Raw genomic sequence first — 12,002 nt, 5'->3', positions numbered from 1 at the left:
ACGATAAGTCTTTATTGCCTCGCTGACACTGAAAATTAACTTTTACAAATGTGGAGTCTCATTCCTTCAGATTTTAATTATTGTTGGAGATTTAAAAAAATATATACTTTTTAATTTTTCTTTCTCTCACTTTTTTTCTCTCCCTTTATTTTGCTTTCTGTTCCTGATTTGACGTAGAATTAAATGTGTTAAGTGACACTTCCTGGTTCAGACTATACCCTCCTCATTTACAATTCTTCAATCTGATTGATTAAGGAGATACACAGTTACTTTCCCTGTTCATGCAGGCCGCAGTCATGCAGGGCGCCCGCCACCCTGAAATAGTTCCTTAATGATATTAAGGGGACGAAATTGCCCTTTTTTATAGCCTCATTTGTGCCTCCGGGGGCCGCTAAGGGGGCACAACGAGGTTATCGCCTGGGGGAAGGGGTCGATAGCGCCTCCGGGGAAATTGCCCCAGAGATTTGGGGAGCATTGTGTCATTAGCACGATTTGTGCCCCGGGCTGGCGCACGCATGGCGATGGCGTCTTCGGCAGGCGCGCCGATCTCTGTGCACTCCCTTAAATGGGAGGTTGTTTGCACCGTGGGCCTCCATTTATTTCAGTCGGCCCGACGATAGCGGCCCTCCACGGATACAGAGCACCTCCGATAGTGGCGGAAGAGCTGAATTCCGTGCCGGGGCCGGATCCTCTGGGCCGGGCTATAAATGTCCCGGTCCCGGAAGGTTACCGCCTGCAAACGGGCAGGGGGCAATTCTACCCCCGAAGTTCCAGTGCAAAACCTCTTAGAAAGTCTGTGGGCAATTGTGTGTGCAATGAAGAGCTGCTGCCATGCGTTTGCCACTGAGAGCAAAATCCGCTCCATGGGCCCAGAAATTGTGGTTGGAGGCTTCCTGCGGGTGGATGCCTCCCACCTGAAACGTTTCTACCAACTCCCCTGGTGGTCTGGGAGGTTGGGAGACTTGCGATCCTGGGCCTCTATCCATAGGTCTGTGTAGAGGTCCACGTATCCCCAGGACGTAGGCACTTCGCACATGTCCCTGGGATCACGTGGGCCGGCCCAAACAAACCAAGAAGGGGTATTCCCATTCATACTTGTGAGTTCTGCATGTATGGAATCGCCATAAATATGAATGGCAATACCCCCAAAAACACACAAACACTTTAAATACATTTGTAAAAATAACAAATTTGAAATTAATCAAAATGGAATTTAATTATTTATTTAAAACAAAAATTTAATTTTTTGAAAAATAAATTTACTTATTTTAAAGGGTCTAAAAAGAAAAATATCTCATTTAACAGGATTTTAAATGATTAAATTATTGAAACAAATTATTCTTCTGTCCTTTAAAAGTATTACTAGGTGGAAGTTGGGCACATAGCCCAACTCTCTGCCCGTGGAGAGCCTTTACTTCTGGATCCGTGTGATCACAAGTTCCGGGTTAAAGCGCATGCGCGGTGCAGGGTAAACCCTGAACATGCGGGGCCCCTCTGGGCATGTCCGCACCTCCTACACACCCATAGGGACCGCGAATATAGGGCAATGATGTTTTGCAACTGCAAATGTATGTTTGTTCAGCCCTGTCAAAAATGACAAATGAAGGAGAATAAGAAGTCGATAAACATTGGCACAGATTGGTCAAGATTACATTGGGCTCACTCCGTTAGAAAGTGTTTACTGCAGAAAATATCCCAACAGTGTTAGTCTTTATACTCTGCATGAAAAGCCTCCAGGAACCATCACAAGAATATTAGCCACACATAGTGGACCAGAAATCTGAGAAAGAGTTTTGATGCAAGCCACCTGGAGGCAAGTGACCGAGTAAGCTGGCTCACCGATCAGTTTGCCGCTTTTAGGTGTCAGCCTTGGCTCAGTGGTAGCACTCTTGCCTTTGAGTCAAATGGTTGTTGATTCAAGCCCACCTGGGGCTCGCTTGCCGTGTAGGAGTTCTGAGTAGAGCGCTTGCTTTGGGAGTCTCGTGTCAGGCATGCGGATGATGTGGCTAGCCCAACGGAGCTGGTCGAGTGTGGTCAGTGCTTCGATGCTGGGGATGTTGGCCTGATCGAGAACATTGACGTTGGTGCGTCGATCTTCCCAGTGGATTTGCACGATCTTGCGGAGGCAACATTGGTGGTACTTCTCCAGGGTTTTGAAGCGTCTACTCTATATGGTCCTCGTCATCGCTCCACTCAGAACTCCTACACAGCAAGCGAGCCCCAGGTGGGCAGAGGAAATGCTTCAAGGACACCTTCAAAGCCTCCTTGATAAAGTGCGACATCCCCACCGGCACCTGGGAATCCCTGGCCCAAGACCACCCTAAGTGGAGCAAGAGCATCCGGGAGGTCATTGAGCACCTCGAGTCTTGTCACCGAAAGCATGCAAAAATCAAGCGCTGACAGCTGAAGGAACGTGCGGCAAACCAGACTCACCACTCACCCAAGATGTTGATGATGTGGACCATATACAGCAGACACCTCAAAGTGCTGGAGAAGTACCACCAGCGCTGCCTCCGCAAGCTTCTGCAAATCCACTGGGAGGATAGACCCACCAACGTCAGTGTTCTCGGTCAGGCCAACATCCCCAGCATCGAAGCACTGACCACACTCGACTAGCTCTGTTGGGCTGGCCACATCATCCACATGCCCGACACGAAACTCCCAAAGCAAGTGCTCTACTCGGAACTCCTACACAGCAAGTGAACCCCAGTTGGGCAGAGGAAACATTTCAAGGACACCCTCAAAGCCTCCTTGAAAATGTGCAACATCCCCACCAGCACCTGGGAATCCCTGGCCCAAGACCGCCCTAAGTAGAGGAATAGCATCCAGGAGGGTGCTGAGCACCTCGTCGTCAAGAGCATGCAGAAACCAAACACAGAGAGCAGAAGGAACGTGCAGAAAACCAGACTCCCCACCCACCCCTTCCTTCAACCACTGTCTGTTCCACCTATGACAGAGACTGTTTCCTGAATTGGACTGTACAGTCACCTGAGAACTCACTTTTAGAGTGGAAGCAAGTCTTCCTCGATTTTGAGGGACTGCCTATGATGATGATGATTCAAGCTCCACTCCACACAAGCGACTTGAGCAGATAATCTCAGCTGATGTCTCAGTGCAGTATTGAGGGACAGTTGCACTGTTGGAAGTTCAGAGCTTCTGGTCATTTCTCTAAGTGCAGTTTGTAGGACTTATCTGTGTGCATCTTTGGCTGCTGTATATCTCTACAGTACAGCAGACACAACACTGCAAAAGTACTTATTTGGCTGTGGAGTACTTTGGAATGTCCTTAAGTCATGAAAGGCACCATATAAATGCAGGCTCTGCACTCTTTCTTTAAGGAAGTTAACAGAACATAAGAAAAATCAAGGACAAGAAAATATAATTCCACACTTTGATGGCCATCCCTCTCACACTCTAATCTTCCAATGAATAGCTTCTGGGCTCAGTATGAACATCTTAAATGTTTTTGCATATACACCCTGAACTGTCAGCTTAGTCAGTCAGTTTAGCGCTCTCATCTCTGAGTCAGAATGTTGGCTCTAAGTCTCAATCCAGGACGTGAGCACGAATGTAGACTGGTACTTCAATAAGTGCCAAGAGAGTACTGAGAACCTGTCTATTGAATGAGATATTGAACGGAGGCCCCATCTATCTATTCAACAAGGTAGTGATCAAAGAAGAGCAAAACTTCTTCTAGTATCTTGACCAATATTCCTCCCTCAACCAATACTACCAAAAATATATTAACTGCTCATTAATCTCATCTCCTAGTTGTGGGACCTCGCTTTATGCAACTTAACTGTTGCGTTTAACTATATAGCAGTGACTGCACTTCAAAAGTAAGTGAAGCACTTGGGGATTTCCTGAAGATTATGACAAATACTTTATGTACAAGTTCTCTTTCTCTTTTCTTTCTAAATCAGTTAACTTTTCTCAAAAGCAGTATCTTTCAGACATCCCAGTGCGGGGTATTTTGAGGCAATCTCAAATGTAACATCACTCTGAGGAAACTCTTCTGCATCACTCTTCTGTCTCTGATCATTCTATCCAAGCCCGCTAACAAGCAGCATGGAACAATTATTGGCCAATGGAGATACAGAGAAGCTAGAGCAGTCATTGCAGACATGGAGCAATCAAAATGCCACTGCCTATTCTGTTTACAAACCACACTTCATTCCAGATTGCTTGACCTTTGTCTTTCCTTCATGAGTTTTGAAGAAAAATTGGTATAATTTTTGATGTTTCATTTTATGATTGCCACTCCAAGCTGTCAGATGCTTTATACTGCAGAATAATTTCGTTTCCACTTGCCATGCCATATTCCTTTTGATTGTGGTTAGGGGTCTTTATTGAGTTTTAATTATATGGATGTTCAGCACTGTCTGTTGAACAACAAACATTGTTTGGAAAGGAGCCAGAAGTATATATGTTGTTGGGTGTTGTCATATAAAGAGTAAGTGCCAACAATAGAAATGACAGTAAGAATATGCAATTTTTGAAAATCAAAATATAAGTTGCTGCTGAGCTAAAAGATGCTTCAGGCACTGCTTTTCAATTAGAGATGGATATTTTATACATGACTCGTCAAGTATTTCTTTAACTCAGGTATGATCCTGTGAAAGAAAGACTTTAAAGTCTTGCAGTTATATAGCGCCTTTTACACGACCACCAGACATTCAAAACACTTTACAGCCAATGAGGTACTTTTGGAGTGTAGTCACTGTTGTAATGTAGGAAACGCAGCAGCCAATTTGCGCACAGCAAGTCCCCACAAACAGCAGTGTGATAATGACCAGATATTCTGTTTTTGTTATGTTGATTGAGGTATAAATATCAGCCCGGACATTGGGGATAACTCCCCTGCTCTTCTTCAAAATAGTGCCATGGGATCTTTTACGTCCCCCTGACAGAGCAGACGGAGCCTCGGTTTAACATCTCATCCAAAAGACACCATCTCCAACAGTGCAGCACTCCCTCAGCCCGACACTGGAGTGTCAGCCAAAATTTATGCGCTCAAGTCCCTGGAGTGGGGCTTGAACCTACAACTTTTTGACTCAAAGGTGAGTGTGCTACCCACTGAGCCACAGCTGACACTGCAAAGTAAGTTCTTTAGAGCTCAGACATGCTTAAGATTAAATTTGAAAAGGTGACTCATCATTCACACTGACAAACATGACAAGGGCACTGTCCCTGCCATCCTGCTACCTCACTGTTAGGGCAATTAGATCTGAGCTACAATGGTTATAGGTGTGTATTTGCTGCAAAACAGATGTGTCACCACTGGCATTGAGTTTGGAAACTCAAGCCTAAGGGTGTTATTACACTGCGTCTTCTGTGTCAATGTGAAGCGGTTTTATCCAAGCATTGATGCAAAAACTTAAGTTGGGTTTCAGGTCTGGGATTATATGAAACCAAGCAGTGAGTGATCTCCCCATAAAATTCTTGGACTTCAGCAGTGCACCTCTTGGAGACTTTTAAAACGTCTTTATGTTTGACACAACAGGTGTTGCTGTCTCCAAACATTAAACTTTAGTAGCATGGCAGACGGAGCTCTGTGCCTGTGTTCTGTGTTATTACACTCAGGTTCCTGTCAGCCTAACATTAGCAGGCACCTCAGTACATTTCTGTGGATTTTGGATCACAATGTGTTGTTACCAATTGTTAGTTCATTAGCTGCAACTTCAGACTATCCTGTACAATTTTTAATCTAAATGTTGAGTCTAAAATATCAAAAAAAGGAAAATAATTGAGGTAGTTTTGATGTTCGCTTCCTTCAGCATGTGATGCAAACATGATTGGCTATATCAGTTTAGCTTACTTCCTGTAAGTTTCATACTTACTTCCTGTACCACTTTGTCCATCACTCTTTGTTGGTAGCATCCCTATCATTAGAAAAGTGCATCCTACTCACCAAGAGCAATACCATGCATATAACCCACACCTCCTATTACCTCAGTTCTTTATTTTCTACAAAGGTTTTTTGTCATATTTATTTCCATCACACATATCTGCCATAATTTTTTCTTGTGATTAACCTCACTTATTGATTTTGCTTATCTCTGATTGAATTGTTTTTTTATTTGTTCCGGGATGTGGGCATCGTTGACAAGGTTAGCATTTATTGCCCATCTCTAATTGCCCTTGAGAAGGTGCTGGTGAGCCGCCTTCTTGAACCACTGCAGTCCATGTGGTGAAGGTACTCCCACAGTGCTGTTCGGGAGGGAGTTCCAGGATTTTGACCCAGTGACGATAAAGGACCGGGGATATACTTCCAAGTCAGGATGGTGTATAACGTGGAGAGGAACCTGCATGCGATGGTGTTCCCATGTGCCTGCTGCCCTTGCCATTCTAGGTGGTAGAGGTCATGGGCTTGGAAGGTGCTGCCGAAGAAGCCTTGGTGAGTTGCTGCAGTGCATCTTGTAGATGGTACACACTACAGCCACAGTGCGCCAGTGGTGGAGTGAGTGAATGTTTAAGGTGGTGGATGTGGTGCCAATGAAGCGGGCTGCTTTGTCCTGGATGCTGTCTAGTTTCTGGAGTGTTGGAGCTTCACTCATCCAGGCAGGTGGAGAGTATTCCATCACGCTTGTGACCTGAGATGGTGGAGAGGCTTTGGGGAGTCAGGAGTTGAGACACTCGCCGAAGAATACCCAGCCTCTGACCTGATCTTCTTGCCACAGTATTTATGTGGCTGGTCCAGTTAAGGTTCTGGTCAATGGTGACCCCCAAGATGTTGATGGTGGGAGATCCAGTGATGGTAATGCTGTTGAATGTCAAGGGGAAGTGGTTAGATGTTCGCTTGTTAGAGATAGTCATTGCCAGGCACTTGTGTGGCACAAATGTTACTTGTTACTTATGAGCACAAGCCTGAGTGTCGACCAGGTCTTGTTGCATGCGGGCATGGACTGCTTCACTATCTGAGGAGTTGCAAATGGAACTGAACACTGTGCAATCATCAGCGAACATCCCCACTTCTGACCTTATGATGGAGGGAAGGTCATTGATGAAGCCAGCTTCAAATGGTTGGGCCTAGGACACTACCCTCCAACAACCACAACCATCTTCCTTTGTGGTAGGTATGATTCCAGCCAGTGGAGAGTTTTCCCCGTGATTCCTATTAACTTCAATTTTATTAGGGTTTTTGATGCCACACTCGGTCAAATGCTGCCTTGATGTCTCAATACTCTGAAATGCTAAGGCCACGATCTCAAATTTACTAACTGCTCCCCACTTCCCATAGTTCCAACATCCTACCTACTACTTACTTGCAACATCTTCCTCATAATCATCTGCTGCACCTTTGATGTTCTTTTAAAGTTAAGAAATACAATTAAATGAACAGTTAAGCAATTGAATGTGTCAACTTTGCCTCAGTTGTAGCACTCTGGCCTCTGAGTCAGAAGATGATGGGTTCAAGCCGCACTCCAGAGACTTGAGCACATAATCTCAGCTGACACTCCAGTGCAGTACTGAGGGAGTGCTGCACTGTCGGATGTGTCAACTTTCAATTGAGACGTTAAACCAAGGTCCCAATCTTCCCTCTCAGGTGGGCATACTAGATTCCGTGCCACCATTTGAAGAAAAGTAGAGGATTTCTCTCAGTTTCTTGGCCAACACAATTTCTAACACCAAAGCAGATGATCTGGTCCTTTATCTAATTTCTGTTGATGGGACCTTGCTGTGCACAAATTGGCTGCCATGATTCCTACATTAAAACAGTGACTTACATTACAACATTACAAAAGCCTCTTTGATAAAGTGCAACATCCCCAGGTCATTCTCGACTCCGAGGGACTGCCTATGATGATGATGATGATGACAACAGTGACTAAAGTTCAAAGGTAATTCTTTGGCTATGAAGCACTTCAGAATGTCCTGATGTCGTGAAAGGTGCTGTATAACTGCATAGTTCTTCTTCACAATTATTTAGCAATAGGACCGCTAACATTGCATGCAAATATGCACATAGTCAGAAAATTCAAGCCAGAAAATATAAGCAACACTCCTACCATACAGTGTAACAAAAGTACAGTTTACCCTAATCAATCATTGGAAATCAGTGGCCCTGGGAATATACTGTACATTACACAACATATCCCCTGACTCATCGTGAGCAACCCCACTGGAGATCGGCTGGTCATCTATTAAACGTTCGGTGCCTACACGTCACATTCACATCAGTACAGCGCTCATCTTCGGTTTTATTTGGACACATTTACATCAATGTCAACTATTCATTTCAGTCTTATAGTTAAATCGACACTGGATGGCAACAATATCACCTCCAGGTATTGGATTTCATTTGCGTCTTTTAAAAGTTAAGCAGGTGTCGTTTTTGTTTAAGCTCTCTTCAATTACCAACTTGCAAGACTGTAAAACAGTACTGCTTTGGAGTTACAATGGCCTCCCGGGACAGCTGAATATGTAATAAAAACAGGTGCCTTCTGTAATATACTGATACTGGATATATTGCTCCTCACACATGCCGCTTTCTTTTAGTGTACAGTTTTCATTTCCAAGTACAGTCAATGAATAACCAATTTGTCATTAATCTGGGCTCACTTTGGTGTTTTCCCTCAGCAGAAATTCATTTTGAGATATGGCGCATTTGTATACGTGGCCTACAACTTCTGTAGAACAGTTGCAAACCACATGTGCATAATGGATCGGGTAAAAGAAGTTAAAAGGCTGTACAGTGGCTAGCTGGGGTCAGACAGAAGTTTAGTAGCTTTGAAAGAATCACATTGCAGCCTTGAAATCTCATTGTCCATTTTATGTAACATTTCTGCTGTGCAAAAACTGCAGGTTTTTTTTTCAGTGTTCTAAGTTCCAGCAGCAGTTCCATTATGTGCAGAGACTTAAACCCACAAATGTATTGCGAGTTGCACTGCCAAATTATTAATAATCAACAGCCATAATTTCCCATCACAAATGCAATGGATTCAGCTGGTCTTTTCAGCGTTAAGTGAGAGAAATAATGCATTGCATTGGCATTTATGTACTTTTTATTAAATTATTTCTAGGACTCACTGCTGAGCTATCTCCTATTCTCTCAATCGACAAAACTTTTTTCAGTGTGTCTTGTTTTCGCATAAAGATTTTAAGGTGTCAGCCTTGGCTCAGTGGTAGCACTCTCGTGGTTGGTGGCTCAGGCCCCACGCCACAGGCTTGAACACATCATCCTGGCTGATACTTCAGTGCAGTATTGAGGGAGTTATCCTGGTGTTCTGGCCAATATGTATCCCTTAACCAACACCAAGCAAAAAAACAAATTATCTGATCAATTATCTCATGGCTGATTGTGGCATCTTGCTCATTATCATCATAGGCAGTCCCTCGAAATGAGGATGACTTGCTTCCATGCCAAAAACGGATGAGTTCACAGGTGTTTCAATGAAGGGCCTAATATTCCAGGTCCCGAACTACATCTTGAAGGGTGGAAGATGCCTGTGCGTGGATTTTTTTAACGTGTGGTGGCCTGTTATCTATATAATGACGCAAAAGACTTGTTACTGTAAACTCACTCAGGTATAAACCTGGTCCATTTTATTCACGCCCAAAGTGACTACAGGACATGGTGCCAGCACTTATATACCAGGGCCCGCGCACACGTGTGTACAGTCTGATGACCTCCAACAGTGGCGCCCCCTGGTGTCTAGTGATTCCAAGCATCAATACATGACAACATCCCCCTTCAAGATCTTAGTATCAGTCTCTTTACAAATTAAGATGGTCTGAGGTTTTCCACTCACGAGTTGATCGTCTCAGTTCAACTCCAGGTCTGGGCGAGCGTTCTGAGTCAGTTATGACTGGAGGCTGAGTAGCCAATCTGATGGGAGTGGTAATGACCATGTCAGAGACTGAAAGTCCAGGTTCGGTAATGACAGCAAAGTCCTCTGATGAATGAACATTGGTTGGTTGGTCACTAACGGCATCTTCCTCAAGTGGTTCCAGTTCATCCGTGTGCTGCAGTTTTACTTGATCAACATGTTTCCTGCATGTTTGCCCATTCTTGAGCACGACAATAAACACTCTGTTACCCTCCTTGGCTGTGACAGTACCGGTGATCCAATTTGGACCTTGACCGTAGTGCAATATATAAACAGGATCATTGACAGAAATATCACGTGACACAGCAGCATGATCATGATACAATTGCTGACTTTGATGTCTGTTTTCAACAGAACATTCAAATCGGGATGAACAAGAGAGAGCTTGGTCTTGAGACTTCTCTTCATCAGTAGTTCAGCAGGGGAGACTCCAGTAAGCGTGTGAGGTCTTATTCTGTAACTAAGCAATATGCATGTCAAACGAGTCTCCAGTGAACCCTGAGTTACACGTTTCATGCTCTGCTTGATCGTTTGAATAGCACGCTCTGCTTGACCATTAGAAGCAGGTTTGAATGGGGCTGACCTCACATGTTTAATACCATTGAGTTTCATGAACTCTTGAAACTCCAGACTTGTGAAGCAAGATCTGTTGTCGCTCACAACAATGTCAGACAAACCGTGTGTAGCAAACATGACACGAAGGCTCTCAATGGTAGCTGTGGACATACTGGATGACATAATAATACACTCTATTCACTTTGAATATGCATCCACCACAACAAAAAACATCTTTCCCAGGAAAGGGCTCGCAAAATCGATGTGGATCCTCGACCATGGTTGAGATGGCCACGACCAAAGACTCAGCGGAGATTCCGCTGGTACTTTACTTAGCTGCATGCAAGTATTGCACTGATGCACATGATTCCAGATCAGAGTCAATTTCGGGCCACCAAACATAAGCCCTGGCAATGGCTTTCATCATGACAATACCAGGATGAGTGCTATGTGGTCCACGTACAAATTGTTATCTGCCTTTCTTGGGCATAACAACACGATTACCCCACAGTAGACAATCTGACTGAATGGATAGTTCATCTTTGCGACGGTTGTAAGGTTTGTTCTCATCACACATCTCCATGGGTATTGCAGACCAATCATCACTGAGGACACAACATTTTACAACCGATAAAATAGGGACATGGCTGGTCGAGATCCTCACTTGTTGAGCAGTGACAGGGGTACCTTCACTCTCAAAAGCCTCCATTACTAACAGTAGATCTGCAGGTTGAGGTTTCTCCATATCTGGTGTGGGCAAAGGCAGATGACTCAGTGCATTGGCACAATTCTCAGTGCCCGGTCTGTGACGAATAACATAATCATAGGCAGACAGCGTTAATGCCCACCTCTGAATGTAGGACGATGCATTGGTATTAATACCTTTGTTTTCTGAAAACAATGAAATGAGTGGCTTGTGATCCGTTTCAAGTTCAAAGCGAAGATCAAACAGGTACTGATGCATACACACAGGCCAAAGCTTCTTTTTCTGCCATGCTGTAAGCTCTTTCCGCTTTTGACAAACTTCTCAAAGTATACGCAACAGGTTGTAGTTTACCCGACTCATTTGCTTGTTGGAGTACACAGCCAACCCCATATGATGAGCATCACAGGCCAATACAAGACGCTTACACGGATCATAGTGAGCCAGCAGCTTGTTTGAACAGAGCAGATTCATAGCTTTCTCAAAAGCTCTATCTTGAGATATACCCTAGACCCAGTTGTCACCTTTTCTGAGCAGCATGCGCAGTGGCTCTAGAAAAGTGTTCAATCCGGGTAAAAAATTACCAAAGTATTTGAGAAGCCCAAGGAATGAATGCAGCTCCGTCACATTCCGAGGCCTGGGTGCATTTTTGATGGCCTTGGTTTTCGAATCCGTAGGCTTGATGCTGTCAGCAGCAATCTTCCTCCCCAGGAATTCAACTTCAGGTGCCATGAAGACACACTTTGAATGTTTCAGCCTGAGTCCCACTTTGTCCAGTCGATGTAGAACTTCCTCAAGGTTGTTCAGATGTTCAGTAGTGTCGTGACCTGTGACCAGAATGTCATCTCGAAACACGACAGTTCTAGGGATGGACTTGAGTAGACTTTCCATATTCCTCTGAAATATGGCTGCAG

This window comes from Pristiophorus japonicus, chromosome 20, assembly GCF_044704955.1.
Source record: "Pristiophorus japonicus isolate sPriJap1 chromosome 20, sPriJap1.hap1, whole genome shotgun sequence".
Taxonomy (NCBI): domain Eukaryota; kingdom Metazoa; phylum Chordata; class Chondrichthyes; family Pristiophoridae; genus Pristiophorus; species Pristiophorus japonicus.
This window is presented reverse-complemented; position numbering follows the sequence as displayed.